The sequence below is a fragment of the Penaeus japonicus genome, unplaced genomic scaffold (assembly GCF_977035675.1).
Source record: "Penaeus japonicus unplaced genomic scaffold, GWHDUDI00000001_assembly GWHDUDI00000023, whole genome shotgun sequence".
NCBI classification, from domain to species: Eukaryota; Metazoa; Arthropoda; class Malacostraca; order Decapoda; family Penaeidae; genus Penaeus; species Penaeus japonicus.
The window spans coordinates 29,317,159-29,324,658 of NW_028234425.1; positions in this window are offsets into that span (position 1 = coordinate 29,317,159).

A 7,500-nucleotide genomic window follows, 5' to 3' on the forward strand; every position below is an offset into this window, starting at 1 on the left:
GACGGCCCTCCTGCCGCGGATTACGAGCGCGCGTGAGATTACCGACCCGGCGATAACGCTTATCGCTACTACCTTTTGGACTAGCGACGGGAAGGCGGCCCAGTGTGGTACGGAAGGCTGGCTGGTGTTGCTGGAGGGTGACTGGTGTTGTGGGAGGATGACTTGTGTTGCTGGTGGTTGACTGGTGTTGCTGGAGGATGACAGGTGGTGCTGGAGGATGATCAGCTGACCGGTGCTAGGTGTCAGTGTTGCGGATGGCTCACTGTTGTATTATATGTTACTTATACTACTGAGACTAATCTGGTGTTACGGTAGGCCATGTGGTATTAATAGAGACTAGCTATAATATGTAGATGTTTGTTGTGAACGTAATGAAGTATCAAAGACTACACTTTGCTTCTGATGATACTACGTGCTACTTATTTATTTTCGGTGTTCCCTAAAGGCCACAGTTACTGTAAATGACAACGAAAAAGAAAGACGATCTGGAGCTTTGCATATATTACAGACAGACCAATTTGGTGTTATCGAAGGCGTTATCCCGTGTCTTGTTTAAGGCGATCAATGCTAGGCAGGATCACATATGTATTTTCCACTCTGGGATGACCTGCTCGGGTCATGCTGCTACATATATCATGCTGCTAATAGCACACACTCGGACACCTCTCGTTCTTTATACCTGGAACGCCGCGACCTTTCCCTTTCCTCATACTGTTTTTACTTTTATTCGTCGTGGTTATATGATGATGTTGCTGTTGCTCTTGTTGATGTTGTTATTATATACCACAAACTTCTGTAAAAGATATTGTTAAAGGAATATAAAAATTATTATTAAAAAGGTAAAAAAATGAAGATGATTTTTCGCATTAGTTAACGTATTAAAATTATTACTATCTTTATGTTAGATTTATTTTTATTTTCATTAAAACAACGGTTATAACTACCCCTAGTTTTGCTACATATACACACTACTTTTATTGAGAAAACAGAAAAGAACGAGAGAGAGAGAGAGAGAGAGAGAGAGAGAGAGAGAGAGAGAGAGAGAGAGAGAGAGAGAGAGAGAGAGAGAGAGAGAGAAAGTGAAAGAGAGAGACTGAGAGAGAAATCGCATAAGAGAGACATACCGAGCAAGCACTAGAAAAGTCTTGGCCACAGGACTAGAAAACGAAAATTCTCGGCCAGAACACCAGATCAGAATTTCGCCTCGCAGCAGTCGAGGTCCATGGCAGCAGTAACTCAAAAGATTTTCACTCCCAATCATTCCAAAAGTGATTGTCAAGTTAAAGGTCAGGCAGAGGTCGAGACTCAATTTTCGTGCCTCTTATTTCTGATTTCTCCACGGCGCACTGGTCGTTCTGTTTCTTTTAGTTGTTTTTCGTGTAATTTGTCTGCCATTCTTGTTTGTTTGCGGGTGTCTTGTGTTATCGTTTTGAAGGCTCCACGGTGGATTTAAGGGAGAGGGTTTTGGGTTGAGATATTCTCTTGTGTTTCGTATCTTGATTTTTTTTTTTTTTTTTTTTTTTTTTTTTTTTTTTTTTTAAGTTACGAGGGAGATTGAGAGGGCGAGTGGGTGGGAGAGAGGGAAGAAGAGAGGGAAGGAGAGGAGGAGGGGAGAGGAAGGGAGGGGAGGGAGGGGAGGGAGGGGAGGGAAGGTGGAGGAGAGGGAGGGAAGGGAGGGAGGGGAGGGAGAAGGGGAGGGGGAGTGGGAGGGAGAGTGAGGGAGAGGGGAGGGGAGGGAGTGGGGAGTGGGAGGGAGGAGGGAGAGTGGGGGAGTGGGAATGGGAGGGAGAGTGGGGGAGTGGGAGAGTGGGAGTGGGAGGGAGAGTGAGGGAGTGGGAGTGGGAGGGAGAGTGGGGGAGTGGGAGTGGGAGGGAGAGTGGGGGAGTGGGAGTGGGAGGGAGAGTGGGGGAGTGGGAGTGGGAGGGAGAGTGGGGGAGTGGGAGGGAGAGAGGGAGAGTGGGAGTGGGAGTGGGAGGGAGAGAAGGAGAGGGAGGGAGAGAGAGAGAGGGAGAGGGAGTGAGAGAGGGAGAGAGAGCGAGAGAGAAAGGGAGCGAGAGAGAGAGGGAGCGAGAGCCAGAGCGAGAGAGAGAGAGAGAGAGAGAGAGAGAGAGAGAGAGAGAGAGAGAGAGAGAGAGAGAGAGAGAGAGAGAGAGAGAGAGAGAGAGAATCACACTATTGTCTGGAATATAATTAATCAATTGATCATCCATCACTGATTCATTCCTTAAGTTGTAATAATATATCTAAGCCTAACAGGTAATTTCATATTCATCATTTTGCCTATTGATATTTCCACACATAAATTCAGTTCTGATCATCAGACAAAATGGCTCACTTAATTAACTCCTTCAGTTAAACCTCGCGAGTCGAGCGTTAATTGATAAGCTAATTAATTATATTAATATTAAGTTTGATTATAGCTACTCATTGAATCTGTAATGTGCACTCACAAGTAATAAGAAATTAGAATATAACATGTTCACCTTTGCCCGTGAGCATTTATCTCCATACACATTACCATTTTTCGATAATTGCACTGTCATCCCTTAAACGCAACTTGCAATGAACAACAACGAATATTCAGCAGCATATACCAAAAGCTGCTTCCAAATATGGTAAACCGAATGCACATGAAAAAGAATAGACGCGATTCCCATCCACCACTGCGTCATGTTTTGGTCTCTACGTGTAAATATGTATATATATATATATATATATATATATATATATATATATATATATATATATATATATATATATATATGTGTGTGTGTGTGTGTGTGTGTGTGTGTGTGTGTGTGTGTGTGCGTCTGTGCATGTGTGTGTGCGCGTGCGCGTGCTAGCGTACTTGTGTGCTTGTGTGTTTATTTCTCTATTCATTACTTTTTACTGTTCGTATGTAATCAGCCAATATTTGCCAAATATATTGACAGGAATTAAAAGCCTTATATTGATAATCGGGTTCATTTTTTGCTATATTTCATAACACTGTTGAATCCATTGGTTAGTAAAAGAGATTTAGTGACCATTAAACCATCTCACATTAAACTATTTTTCGGTAACCGTTGGAATGTCAAAATAATTGTTCACGGCGTGGCTTTTCCCCAATTATTTTATTCCCTATATTAATGTACGGCATTTTTCGATAGGCTTGCAAGCTCGATGTTATAATTGATCAGCTTCTGCGGTTAGATCCATTCAGACATTTTCGTCACCAGGGCAACAAATATAACAAAAATCACAACCAGCTTACAAGAATCTTATAAAGAACTAAACTTCGGGTCAAACATAAATCCTCTCCCTCAGATTCTGCGACGTGGAAAAAACTTTGTTTACTTTACTAAAAACACGTGGGTGATCCGTGTCGCTGTTGACAAAGACCACCAACGCAAGATTTATCAACTACAGTTGTCGATGAGTGGGGGCAAGGGTGGGGAGGTGGAGGGGTGAGTGTCGATGAGTGGGGGCAAGGGTGGGGAGGTGGAGGGGTGAGTGTCGAGGAGTGGGGGTAAGGGTGGGGAGGTGGAGGGGTGAGTGTCGAGGAGTGGGGGCAAGGGTGGGGAGGTGGAGGGGTGAGTGTCGAGGAGTGGGGGTAAGGGTGGGGAGGTGGAGGGGTGAGTGTCGAGGAGTGGGGGTAAGGGTGGGGAGGTGGAGGGGTGAGTGTCGAGGAGTGGGGGTAAGGGTGGGGAGGTGGAGGGTGGTTGTCGAGGAGTGGGGGCAAGGGTGGGGAGGTGGAGGGGTGAGTGTCGAGGAGTGGGGGTAAGGGTGGGGAGGTGGAGGGGTGGTTGTCGAGGAGTGGGGGTAAGGGTGGGGAGGTGGAGGGGTGAGTGTCGAGGAGTGGGGGCAAGGGTGGGGAGGTGGAGGGGTGAGTGTCGAGGAGTAGGGGTAAGGGTGAGGAGGTGGAGGGTGGTTGTCGAGGAGTGGGGGCAAGGGTGGGGAGGTGGAGGGTGGTTGTCGAGGAGTGGGGGCAAGGGTGGGGAGGTAGAGGGGTGGGTGTCGAGGAGTGGGGGTAAGGGGGGGGGGGGGGAGGGGTGGTTGTCAAGGGTGGGGAGGGGGGGGGGTGGGAGTCAAGGAGTGGGGTAAGGGTGGGGAGGTGGAGGGTAGTGTCGAGGAGTGGGGGTAAGGGTGGGAGGTGGAGGGGTGGTTCGAGGAGTGGGGCAAGGGTGGGGAGGTGGAGGGGTGGTTGTCAAGGGTGGGCAAGTGGGGGGTGAAGGGTGTGGGGAGGTAGAGGGGTGGTTGTCGAGGAGTGGGGGCAAGGGTGGGGAGGTGGAGGGGTGGTTGTCGAGGAGTGGGGGTAAGGGTGGGGAGGTGGTGGGGTGGGAGTCAAGGAGTGGGGATAATGTTAAGGGGTAGAGGGGGTAGGTGTCGAGGAGTGGGGGTATTGGGGAGTGGGGGTAAGGTTGGTGGGTGGAGGGGTAGGTGTCGAGGAGTGGGGGTGAGGTTGAGGGGGGTGGAGGAGTGGGGGTAAGAGTAAGGGGGTGGAGGGGTAGGGGTCGAGGAGTGGGAGTAAGGGGGAGTGGATGGGTAGATGTCGAGGAGTGGGGGTAAGAGTGAGGGGGTGGAGGGGTAGGTGTCGAGGAGTGGGGGTAAGGTTGAGGGGGGTGGAGGAGTGGGTGTCGAGGAGTGGGGGTAAGAGTAAGGGGGTGGAGGGGTAGGTGTCGAGGAGTGGGAGTAAGGGGGAGTGGATGGGTAGATGTCGAGGAGTGGGGGTAAGAGTGAGGGGGTGGAGGGGTAGGTGTCGAGGAGTGGGGGTAAGGTTGAGGGGGGTGGAGGAGTGGGTGTCGAGGAGTGGGGGTGAGGGGCGGAGTGAACAGGTGGAGTGGTGGGGGGGGGGGATGGCAGTGGCAGTGTAAGGCGCGTGAGGATATGCTTTGATGCTCTTGTTACCTGTTGATTTCGCTTTGTAGATGTTGCTTGGGTGGTTAAGGGAGCCGGCATTCCCTGCATAGTCTCGCGATACTTCGAAGCCTGTGATACTTGAGCTGATGGGTGGATGGGAAGAGGTAGGGTAGGGAGGGACAAGAGGGAGTTTGGGAATCTATACTTTAGTAAGTGGAGGAGGAGGAGGAGGAGAGTCAAGGAGAGTTGAGAATCTTGACGCTTTTTTTTTTGCGTACATGTGTGTGTGTGGGGTGAAGGTATATAAGGGGGGCTTTCTTGGCTTGCCATCATTTTTTTTTCTCATGTACTCGGTTATTTTTTTCTATTTTTTTGTACGTGAGAGTAATCTGTATTGACTTGTTTCGATTAAAGTAGAGTATCTACTATAATTATTAAGTACATTTTTATAATTTGTAACAATGATAAGAGTAGTGTTCACAGAAAGAACGGAAACAACAGACATGATGAGCATTATGATTTTTTTTATAAGTTCATTACAATATATGTTTCTTTTTATTCTTTGTTTTATCCTCTCCGTCTTTATCTGAACTTCTGCGTTTTCTTTTAGTCTTTATGTTATCCCCTCTTTTTTCTTTTAGTCTTTGTGTTATCCTTGCCGTTTCCTTTTAGTCTTTGTCTTATCCTCTCCGTTTTCTTTTAGCTTTTATCTTCTCTTCTCCGATTTCTTTTAGTCGTTATCTTATCCTATCCGTTTTCTTTTTATCTTTATCTTACCCACTCATTTATCTGTTAGTCAGCATCGTATCTTCTCCGTGTTGTTTTAGTCTTCCCCTTATATTCTCTATTTTCGTTTAGGCTTAACATGATCCACTCGTTTCCTTTTAATTTAATTTTATTTTTTATCACATAAACACCATCCAGTGTGTTTCATTTTCTTATACTATTACTCCTTTGTATTCACGTTGAAATTTCTTAGGTTTTTACCGAGTTCTCTCTCTCTCTCTCTCTCTCTCTCTCTCTCTCTCTCTCTCTCTCTCTCTCTCTCTCTCTCTCTCTCTCTCTCTCTCTCTCTCTCTCTCTCTCTCTCTCTCTGTTAATTTGTGTCTCCCCCTTCCCTTCCCCCCTCTCTCTCGATCCCTTATCGTCCCTCTTCCTCCTCCCTCTCTCTATTTCTCTTCCCCTTCTTCCCTCTCTCTTTTCCCTTCCTCTCATCATCTCCCTCCATCTTTCTCATTCTCTCTCCCTCAATCCGTCTCTCTTTTTTCTTTCCCTCCCTCCCACCTCTCACCATATCCCTCCATCTTTCTCTCTCCCTCCCTCCCTCCATCTTTCCCTTCCTGTCACCATCTCCCTCCATCTTTCCCTTCCTGTCACCATCTCCCTCCATCCTTCTCTTTCTCCCCCCCCCCCCCCCCCCGTCTTCTTTTTCTCTCCCTCCTCGGTACATCTTCAGCAGCGTCGCCTAGTCCTCGTCCGGGGAACCCAGAAAAGGCCGCTGCTTAAAAATTATATGACGTGAGACGGTTTTCGGTCGCTGTAGTATCCGGAGGTCAGGGGGCAGGATGGACGTGGGAGTGGAAGTAGGAATGGGGCCCGGGATGGAGGTGGGGTGGGATTAAGGTGGAAATGGGAGTAGGAGTGGGAGTGGGGGCCGGGATGGAGGTGGGAGTGAGGTGGAAATAGGATGGATGTAGGAGTGGGGATGGGGGTGGGATGGGAGCGGAAGTAAGAATAGGAGTGGGAGTGGGGGCCGGAATTAATATGGGAGTGTATGTAGGTGGGGAAGGAATGGGAGTGGGATGGCATTGGGAGTGGAGGTAGGAGGGGAATGAGAGTTAGAGTATGATGGGAAGGGGAGAGGGAGGGTGGGTGGGAGTGGGGACCGGAATGCAAGTGAGAGTGGGAGTAGGGTGAGATTAGGATGGAGGTGTGAGAGTAAGATGGGATGCGAGTGGAACTGGGGAGGGGATGTGGGTAGGATAGGGTCGATATAAATGGGGAGGGGATAGATTTGAGGGGGATATTGGAGGGGGAAGAGGAAAGGAGTGGGAGAGGAAGATAGGAAGATGGAGAGAGAGAGAGAGAGAGAACGAGAGAACGAGAATGAGAGCGAGTGAGGGGCATAACCACTGTCAGGTCAGTAAGGGGATCATATGAGGGTCTGAATAGGTGCGGGTGATGTGTTTATGGAAGGTACAGTCTGGGGCGGAGCGGACCGTTCCCAGCAAAACGCCTTTTTTCCTTTGCCTTGCCTTTCCTTTTTTATTGTTTTCTCGTTTTCCCTTTCACATCTCTCTCTTTCATTTTTTTTATCTCTTTATCTTTATTGACCAGGTATTTTTTTATATTGTTTTATCTCCTCTTCTCATTTTTTTTTATCAAAGTTATTATCATTATGGTTATGATAATATTGATACTAATATCATCATCATAATTTTCTTTAAGATTATGATTATCATTGTTATCGGTATTATCATTGTTATCAATATATTGTGTTTATCATTATTATTCTTATCATGATTACTATTTTTTGTCATTTTTATCATTAGCATAATTATCATCATGATCATCATTATAACTATCATTATTGTTATCATTATTATTATGATTGATATTGATATTATTTTTATTATTATCATTATTATCATTATTACTATT